The sequence below is a fragment of the Homarus americanus genome, unplaced genomic scaffold, assembly GCF_018991925.1.
Source record: "Homarus americanus isolate GMGI-L3 unplaced genomic scaffold, GMGI_Hamer_2.0 scaffold11276, whole genome shotgun sequence".
NCBI lineage: Eukaryota > Metazoa > Arthropoda > Malacostraca > Decapoda > Nephropidae > Homarus > Homarus americanus.
The window spans coordinates 31,294-42,740 of NW_024746434.1; positions in this window are offsets into that span (position 1 = coordinate 31,294).

An 11,447-nucleotide genomic window follows, 5' to 3' on the forward strand; every position below is an offset into this window, starting at 1 on the left:
GAGGCCAAGGAGGAGGGAAGAAGGGGCCATGAGGAGGGGAAGAAGAAGAGGGCCATGGGGAGGAAGAAGGGGGCCAAGGAGGAGGGAAGAAGAGGGCCATGAGGAGGGAAGAAGTAGAGGGCCATGAGGAGGGAAGAAGAGGGCCATGAGGAGGGAAGTAGAGGGCTGCGAGGAGGAAGAAGAGGCTGCGGATTATATTGGGGCCATGGTGAGGGAAGAAGAGGGCCAGGATTATATTGGGGCCATGGTGAGGGAAGGAAGGGGTCCATGGAGTAGCGAGCAAGAGGATTATGGGAAGGGATGCAAGGATGGATAACAAAGCGCCGTGATTATCCAAGGTAACGAACCATTAATCCTACTGTGATGGGATTAGGATGAGGATTACAATTAGGATTTCAAGTCAGGATTATCATTATTTAAAGTCTAATTTGTCTTAATATACTGACCGCCTGTATGTCGTGTTGTGTGTGTGTGTGTGTGTGTGTGTGTGTGTGTGTCTGTCTATCTGTCTTGCTCTTCTGCCTCTCTCATCAAAAACATCCTTCTATTTCTCAATTTCTGATTGGCTATTACTCTCATGACTCATTTATCGATATCTGATTGGTTAAAACAGCCATGACGTATATCATAACTCAACATCTGATTGGCTACTACAGTTGTGGCGTATTTCTCCACTTCTTATCTCCATGACGTACTTTATAACTTCTAATTGCAGAACAATTATGATCTATTTCTCAGTATCTAATTGGCTAAAAGACTCATGACGTACAGTATATCTCAACATGTGATTGGCTACCACAATCAAACATGGGCGGAGTCTCGGGAAATATTCACCAATGACAACACAGTTATAGAAAATGACATATAATTTGCTTGATTAAACGCTAATTTATTCAGAGGATAATTTAGAGTAATTTTATCATTTATCATTAGTAAGTTTGTCTCTACATCATTGAGGATAGTTTAAACCATTCCTGGTAGTTATCAGAAGGTGTACTAGAGAGTTAATTAAGGTGGCCTACGGGTGACAGGTGTCTAATTCTGGGAGTCTCAGGGGCTTTGATGTGTGAAGGGGCGTGGGTGATGGATGTTGGGGGTATGTTGCCCCTGCATCACCCCTGCCCTGGCCCCTGCCCCTTATCAACCCCGTTCCGTCCCATCCAGAACCCTCTCGCACGATTTTCCACACGTTAACTGGACAGACCCAAGTGTGTGTGTGTGTGTGTGTGTGTGTGTGTGTGTGTGTGTGTGTGTGTATTCTCTAGTGCAGGTGTGGCAGACGGTGTAGCTCTCACCTGTGTGAACCAACAGGTGTGTGTGTGTCCAGGAGGGTATGTGATGATGTGGTGACACTTACTGCTGCTGTGTAAGGATGTGTCTGCCCACCACATTTATAACGCAACATTTTCCTCCACCACCACCAACCAACCACCACACCCCACCACCACCACCACCCACACCACCAACAACCACCACCACCACCACCACCACTCACCACCACACCACCACCACACCCACACCACCAACAACTCACCACCACCACCACCACCACCACCAACCCCACCAACCACCACCAACCAACCAACACCACCCCCACTAACTCCACCAACCAACCAACCAACCACCCCAACCCACCACCACCAACTAACCACCCCACCACCCACACCACCAAACTAACCACCAACCCCAACCAACCAACCACCCACCACCAACACCACCAATCAACAACCACCAACCAACCAACCAATCAACCACCAACAACCAACACAACCACCAACAACTAACTAACCACCAACAACCAACCAACTCAACCAACCAACCAACTCAACCAACCAACAACAACCACCACCACCCACACACCAACACAACCAACCAACCAACAACCACCCCACCCAACCAACTCAACTAACCAACCAACCAACCAACCAACCCACCCCACCAATCAACCCCCACCAATCAACCCACACCCCACCACAACCAACACACCAACCAATCAACCACCAACCAACCAACTCAACCAACCACCACCCCACCACCACCACCACCCACAACCACCAACACCAACCAACCCCACCCCAACCACCACCAACCCCAACCCCACCACCACCACCACCACCAACCACCAACCAACCAACCAACCACCCCACCCACCACCCACACCAACAACCAACCAACCAACCAACAACCAACCACCACCAACCAACTCAACAACTCACACCACCACAACAACCAACCAACTCAACCAACCAACCAACCAACCAACCAACCCCACCACCAACCAACCACCAACCAACCACCAACCACCAACCAACCAACCACCAACCAACCACCCCACCCACACCACCAACCAACTCAACCAACCAATCACACCACCCCACACCACACCCACACACCACCAACAACCAACCACCCCACCAACCAACCACCACCAACCACCACCCACACCAACCACCAACCAACCACCCCACCCCAACCAACCAACCACCACCACACCACCACCACCACCACCCAACTAACCACCAACAACCAACCAACCAACCAACCAACCACCAACCAACCAATCAACAATCAAATCAACCAACCAACCAACCAACCAACCAATCAACTCCACCAACAATCAACCAACCAACCAACCAACCAACCAACTCAACCAATCACCAACAACCAACCAACCACCCACCACCAACTCAACCACCAACCACCACCAACCTCAACCAATCAACCAACCAACTCAACCAAACAACTCAACCCAACCCAACCAACCAACCACCACCACCACCCCACACCACCAACCAACCAACCAACCAACCCACCACCACCAACCACCATCAACTCCAACCACCACCAACCAACCACCACCAACCTCACCAACCAACCACCACCCCACCACCACACCTCACCACCAACCTCAACCCCAACCCCAACCCCACCACCACCACCACCCACCACCACCACCCCAACCAACCAACCAACCACCAACAACTACACCACCAACCAACCAACCAACTACCACCAATCAACCACCCCACCAACCACCAACCAATCAACCAACCAACCAACCACCCCACCAATCACCACCCCCACCAACCAACCAACCAACCCAACCAACCACCACCACCACCACCACCAACCACCAACCAACTAACCAACCAACCACCCCACCCACACCCACCAACAACTCAACTCACACCACCACCAACCCCACCAACCAATCAATCTCAACCACCAACCAACCAACCAACTCAACCAACAACCACACCACCAACAACCAACTCAACCAACCAACCAACCAACCACCACCCCACCACAACCACCAACAACTTCAACCAACCACCACCACCACCAACAACCACCAACACCACCACCAACCACCACCATCACCACCAACCACCAACCAACCACCAACAACCAACCAACCAACCACCCAAACCAACTCAACCAACCAACAACCCAACCCCACCAAACAACCACAACCACCCACCACCAACCAACACCACCCAACTCCAATCACACCAACCAACCAACCAACCCCACCACCCACACCACCACAACCACCAACAACCAACTACAACCAACCAACTCAACCAATCAATCAACCACACCCCCCACCAACTACCAACTTCACCAACAACAACCAACCACCACCACCAACCACCACCAACCAACCAACACAACCACCACACCCACAACCACCAACCAACCAACCACCACCACCAACCACCAAATCAACTCAATCAACCACCACCACCACCACCCACACCACCAACCCACCAACCACCCACCAACCAACCCCACCCCACCAATCACCCCACCAACCAACCACCCCACCACTACCCCCACCACCAACCACCACCACCACCAACCAACCAACCAACCAACCAACCAACCAACCACCACCACCACCACAACCACCAACCAACCAACCACCACCACCACCAACCACACCAATACACACCCACCAACCACCAACCACCACAACCACCCACCCACACCACCAACCAACCAACCAACCAACACCACCACCACCCCACCCACAACCACCAACCAACCAACCAACTCAACCAACCAACCACCAATCCACCACACCACCAACCAACTCAACCCCACCACCACCACACCACCCACAACTTCACCAACAACCAACTCAACCAACCACCACCAACCAACCACACCACCAACCAACACAACCAACCAACTTCAACCACCACACCACCACACCACCAACCACCCCACCACCACACCACCACCAACTCACCCACACCACCAACCACCAACCCCACCACCACCACCACCACCTCACCACCAACAACCACCAACTCAACCAACCAACCACCAACCACCACCACCACCACCCACCACCACCAACAACTCTCACCACCACCACCACCACACCCACACCACCAACACCACCACCACCAACCACCACCACCCACCACCCACACCACCACCACCACCACACCACCACCACCACCACCCACACCACCAACACCACCACCACCACCACCACCACACCACCCACACCACTAACCACCCCACCACCACCACCACCACCCACACCACACAACACCAATCACCACCACTACCACTCACTCCACACCACCACCACCACCAACCTCACCACCACCACACCACCCACACCAATAACACCACCACCACCACCACCTCACCACCACCAACACCACCACCACCACCACCACCACACACCAACAACCAACCAACCAACCACCACCACCACCAACAACCAACCACCACCAACTACACACCACCAACACCAACCACCAACCACCACCACCAATCACACCACTCAACAACCACACCACCAACTACCACCACCACCACACCACCAACCAACCAACCACCAATCACCACCACCACCAACTACCACCAACCTCAACCAACCACCACCACCACCAACAAAACACCAACACCAACCAACCAACCAAATCACCCCAACCACCGACCCACACCACCAACCAACCAACCAATCAACCAATCAACCCACCACCACCCCACCAACCAACCAACTTCACCACACCACCACCCACAACCACCAACCAACACAACCACCAACCCAACCAACCACCACCACCACCACCAACCACCAACCAACCAACCACACCAACCAACTAACCACCACCACCACCACCACAACCACACCACCAACAACCAACCAACCAACAACCAACTCAACCAACCACCACCACCCACCACCAACCACCAACCAACCACCACCACCACCACCACCACCCACACCACCAACAACCACCCCAACCCCAACCAATCACCACCACCACCACCCACACCAACCAACCCAACCAACCACCACCACCACACCAAAACCACCAACAACCAACCACCAACCAACACCACCAACCACCCACACCAACCAACCAATCAACCACCACCACCACCTCAACCAACAAACAACCAACCAACTCAACCACCACCACCACCACCACCCACAACCAACCAATCAATCAACCACCACCACCACCACACCACTAACCACCAACTCAACCAATCAACTCACCACCACCACACAACCACCACCACCACCAACCACCACCACCTCACCCACACCACCAACACCAACCACCAACCAACCACCACCACACCACCACCAACCACCACCAATCAACCTACAACCACCAACAACTCAACCAACCAACCACCACACCACCACCCACATAACCACCAACCAACCAACCAACCAACCAACACCACCACCACCCACAACCACCAACCAACCAACCACCACCACTACCCACTAACCACCAACAACCATCAACCAACTCACACCACCACACCACCACCAATCACTCAACAACCAACCAACTCACCAACACCACCAACACAACCAACCAAACCAACCAACCACCACCACCAATTCACACCACCAAATCAACCAATCAACCAACTAACACCACCACCACCACCAACTAACCAACCACCACCACCACCACCACCACCAATCACCACCAACCAACCAACCAACCACCACCACACCACCCAACAACCACCAACAACAATCAACCAACCAACAACACCACCAACAACTACCAATCAAATCAACTAACATCAATCACCACCAACCACCCACCAACCAACCAACCAACCACCAATCAACTAACATTCACCACCAATCCACTCAATCAATCACCAACCCCCACTACTCCACACACCACCACCACCACCAACCACCACCACCACCCACACTACTAACACCACCACCACCACCACCACCACCCACACCAACACCACCACCACCACTCACCTCACCCCACACCCACACCACCACCACCACCACCACCACCACCACCCACACCACTAACACCACCACCACCACCACCACACCACCCACACCACACACCACCCACCACCACCACCACCCACACCACCAACAACACCACCACCACCACCACCACCACCCACACCACTACCCCACCACCACCACCACCACTACCACACACCAACACCACCACCACCACCACCACCACCACCCACACTACTAACACCACCACCACCACCACCACCACCACCACCACCACACCACCACTACCACTACCCACACTACTAACACCACCACCACCACCACCACCACCACCCACGTCTAAATCCACTCACGGGAGGAGGGGAGGTGGGGAAAACGAGGAGGAAGGGAGAGAAAGGGAAAGAGGGAAGAAGGAGGAAGGGGAGGAAAATAGGGAGGAAGAAAGGAGGGAGGGGGAAAAGAGGGAGTGAGTGAGGGAGGGAGGGCTACCATCATTGTCCCCCACTGTGTTATGATGGCGAGTCTCTCTCTCTCTCTCTCTCTCTCTCTCTCTCTCTCTCTCTCTCTCTCTCTCTATCTCTATCACACACACACACACACACACACATCAATCATCACCTTGTAACCGGATATTATGTAATTAATCAAGGTGAAAGGTGTATCAGACTTACCTTAATCACAGTATTTATGAGTCGTGTTTTGTGGTCAGTGGCAGTGTGTGACTCTATGGAGGTTAGGTTAGGTTAGGTTAGGTTAGGTTAGGTTAGGTTAGGTTAGGTTAGGTTAGGCTAGGTTTTAGCGTTTGTGGGTTAAAGTGATCAATATCCAAGGTTGGGGTCGTGTTAATGATTCAAACTCAACACACACACACACACACACACACACACACACACACCCAACACACACACACACACACACACACACACACACACACACACACACACACACACACACACACACACACACACACTCCACATATCAAGAAGCGTTCAACACACTGACCCTCTCGGCTCTCTCTGACCATCACCACGACGTCATCTGTAAATTTGGTGGTAAGTTTCAGCGCCATCCTCGACACCGGCTCCTACTACCACCTGAGATCCCTCGCTCGAGAATTGCTGTTCGACACCACAACTGCATCCAGCCCATACGAGGACGTACTGACCTCTGTATGAACAGCCCAGTCCTAACCATTGTAAAATTATCAATAACTCTTAACATAAGACATAGAGGACTGGGAGGCCGACTGGCCCATACAGAGTCCCTTTCACACCATCCAGCACTTCCATGCCTATCAACTTCGTCTTGAGCTCCCACGTCCCCGATCCTACAGCACTCGGTAGCCTATTCCACATATCCTCCCAGTCAATCTTACCTTTTGCTGTCACTGTGTTGAACTGCCCTGTAGTATGACCTTCTCCCCACCTAGTTATTATATATTTCTATCACTTGTGTTGCTTGAAACAAGTCCAATTATGTAACTGTATATTTTCAGCTTTCTGGCTGCCATGTTCTTTCAATAAACCTTTAATTATTATTTATCACACACACACACACACACACACACACACGACCTCGATTTAAATTGGTCAATTGGTACAAATTGTAACACCTGTCTTACCTGTGTGTGTGTGTAGATAATTCCCTTTCAAGGTTAAACTGATCAGATCATTTGATAATTACAGACAAGGATATATGTATATGTATGTATGTGATGTATGTATGTATGTATGTATGTACTAGCTGCACCCCTCTGTACATTCGTCATCGTCCCCCTCCCACCTTCCCCTCTCTCCTCCTTCCTACTCTCCCCCTCCTTTCCTCCTTCCTTCTCTCCCCTCTCCTCCTTCCTTCTTTCCCCCTCCCTCCCCTCCCTCACCCTCCTCCCTTTCCCCAGCGTGTCCTGTTGGTCGCGCCGTCAACTTCAGTCTCGCTGGTTGGAGGCTGGGGCGTTCTCTCCCCTTCTCCTCCCCTTCCTCCTCCCCTCCTTCCCTCCCTCCACCTGCCTCCCGCTGCCATCCTCAACACCAAACATTGCCCACTGAGGAGGTGGTAGGTGGAGGGGTGGTGGTGAGTGAGGGTGTGGTTGGATGAGGTGTGGTTGGATGAGGGTGTGGTTGGATGAGTGTGGTTGGATGAGGCGTTGTTGAAGAGGGTGTGGTTGGATGAGGGTGTGGTTGGATGAGGGTGGTTGGATGAGGTGTGGTTGGATGAGTGTGGTTGGATGTGGTTGGATGAGTGTGGTTGGATGAGGTGTGGTTGGATGGTGTGGTTGGATGAGGGTGTGGTTGGATGAGTGTGGTTGGATGGGGGCGTTGTTGGATGAGGGTGTGGTTGGATGGTGTGGTTGGATGAGTGTGGTTAGATGAGTGTGGTTGGATGAGTGTGGTTGGATGAGGCGTTGCTGGATGTGGGTGTGGTTGGATGAGTGTGGTTGGATGGTGTGGTTGGATGAGTGTGTGGTTGGATGAGGTGTGGTTGGATGCGGGCGTGGTGGGTGGAGGGGGTGGGGAGAGGTTGGAGGAGGGGGTGTGGTGGAGGGTGTGGAGGTGTAGTGGAGGTGTGGTAGAGGTGTGGTGGTGTGGTGGGGTGTGGTGGATATGGTAGATGTGGTGGAGGTGTAGTGGAGGTGTGTGGTAGAGGTGTGTGTGGTGGTGTGGTGGAGGTGTAGTGGAGGTATGGTAGGTGTGGTGGAGGTAGTGGAGGTGTGGTGGAGGTGTGGCAGAGGTGTGGTAGAGGTGTAGCAAAGGTGTGGCAGAGGTGTGGCAGAAGTCAGGATAGTTACAGGTGTCATCAGTTAATTAACGGTCGTACCTAACCTAACCTGTCCAGCTGCCTTCATTAGGTGACCTCAGGTGACCTCACGTGACCCTTAGCTTGCGACAGGTCTTCAAGGGGCAGGTGACCTCGCCCTGGGGTGGTACAGTGGCTAATCCAGAAGTATGTTGAGGAGGAGGGTGAGAAGGAAGGGAGGAGGAAAGGGAGGTAAGGACAAAGGAAGGGAAGAAGGAAGGAGGGGAGGGAAGAAAGAAGGAAGGAAAGGAGGTACATACAGTAACACAATCAGGCACTAAGTTAGGTTAGGTTAGGTTAGGTTAGTAGGAGTGAGGAAGACGGTGGTGATGGTTGTGACTGACAGCAAGGAGGAAGAGGGAGGAGCTATCGTCAGCTGTCAGACATGGGGAGGAGGAGGAGGAGGAAGGGATTATTAAGTCTCAGAGCTGACACATGGTAGGAAGAAGGAGGAGAGAGAAACCGTGGTGATTATATAAACACAAACACAAGCAAAAAAGATAAAAATGCACCATTAACCACCACTAAATTACCTACCATTAATTTTCCTTTTATCCTGTGTAATTCTCAACTCAACCCAACCTCCAACCCCAACCCAACCTAACCTAAACTAACCTAAAACCATCCAACCCAACCCAACCCAACCTCCAACTAACCCAAACCAACCCAGCCTAACCTAACCTGTCTCAACCCAACCCAACCTAACCTAACCCAACCCCAACTCAACTCAATTCCCACCTAACCCAACTTAACCTCCCAACCTAACCTACCTAAACCAACCCAACCTTAAGTCGTCAGGTAGTCACGCAACCAAGCACCTGTGTGATTATAATATTCAAGATAGTTCCTTTGTTTTGAGGGGTGGGGGAGGGGGCGCTTGTGAAGGTGCAATGGTGGGGTGGGGTATAATGGTGCAATGGTGGGGTGGGGTATAATGGCAATGGTGGGTGGGGAAATGTGCAATGGTAAATGGCAATGGTGGGGTGGGGTATAATGGTACAATGGGGTGGGGGTATAATGGTGCAATGGTGGGGTGGGGGTATAATGGTGCAATGGTGGGGTAGATAATGGTACATGGGGTGGGGATAATGCAATGGTGGGTGGGGGTATAACGGCAATGGTGGGGTGGGGGTATAATGGTGCAATGGTGGGTGTATAATGGTTCAATGGTGGTGGGGGTATAATGGTGCAAATGGTGGGGTGGGGGTATAATGGCAATGGTGGGTGGGGGTATAATAGCAAATGGTGGGTGGGGGTATAATGCAGCAAATGGTGGTGGGGGTATAATGGCAATGGTGGGGGGTATAATGGTACAATGGTGTGGGCATAATGGCCAATGGGGGGTGTATAATGCAATGGTGGGTGGGGGTATAATGGCAATGGTGGGTGGGGGGTATAATGGCAAATGGTGGTGGGGGCATAAGGCAATGGTAGTAAGCATAATGGCAATGGGGTGGGGGTATAATGGTGCAATGGTGGGTGGGGGTATAATGGCCAATGGTGGGGGTAGTATAAGCAGCAATGGTGGGTGGGGTATAATGCAGCAATGGTGGGGTGGGGCATAATGGTGCAAATGGTGGGGAAGTATAATGGCAACGGTGGGAAAGTATAATGGACAATGGTGGGGTGGGTATACGGCAATGGTGGGGTGGGGGTATAATGGCAACGGTGGGGGGGGGTATAAGGGTTTGGGTGGGGCATAATGGGCAAGGTGGGGAGTATAATGGTACAATGGTGGGGTGGGGGTATAATGGCAATGGTGGGTGGGCATAATGGCAATGGTGGGTGGGGGTATAATGGTGCAATGGTGGGGTGGGGTATAATGGCAATGGTAAGGGGGTATAATGGCAATGGTGGGTGGGGGGTATAATGGCAATGGTGGGGTGGGGCATAATGGCAATGGTGGGTGGAATATAATGGCACAATGGTGGGGTATAATGGTGCAATGGTGGGTGAAGGAACAAGGTGGGTGGAAGATAATGGCAACAATGGTGGGGTGGGGGTATAATGGTGCAATGGTGGGTGGGGGTATAAAGCAATGGTGGTGGGGAATAATGGTACAATGGTGGGTGGGGTATAATGGCAATGGTGGGGTGGGGGTATAATGGCAATGGTGGGGTGGGGGTATAATGCGCAATGGTGGGTGGGGTATAATGGTGCAAATGGTGGGTGGGGATAATGGTGCAATGGTGGGTGGGGGGTATAATGGCAAATGGGTAGGGGCATAATGGTACAATGGTGGGGTAGGGGTATAATGGCACAATGGTGGGTGGTATAATGGCAATGGTGGGGTGGGGTATAATGGTGCAATGGTGGGTGGGGGTATAATGGTGCAATGGTGGTGGGGTATAATGGTGCAATGGTGGGTGGGGCATAATGGCAA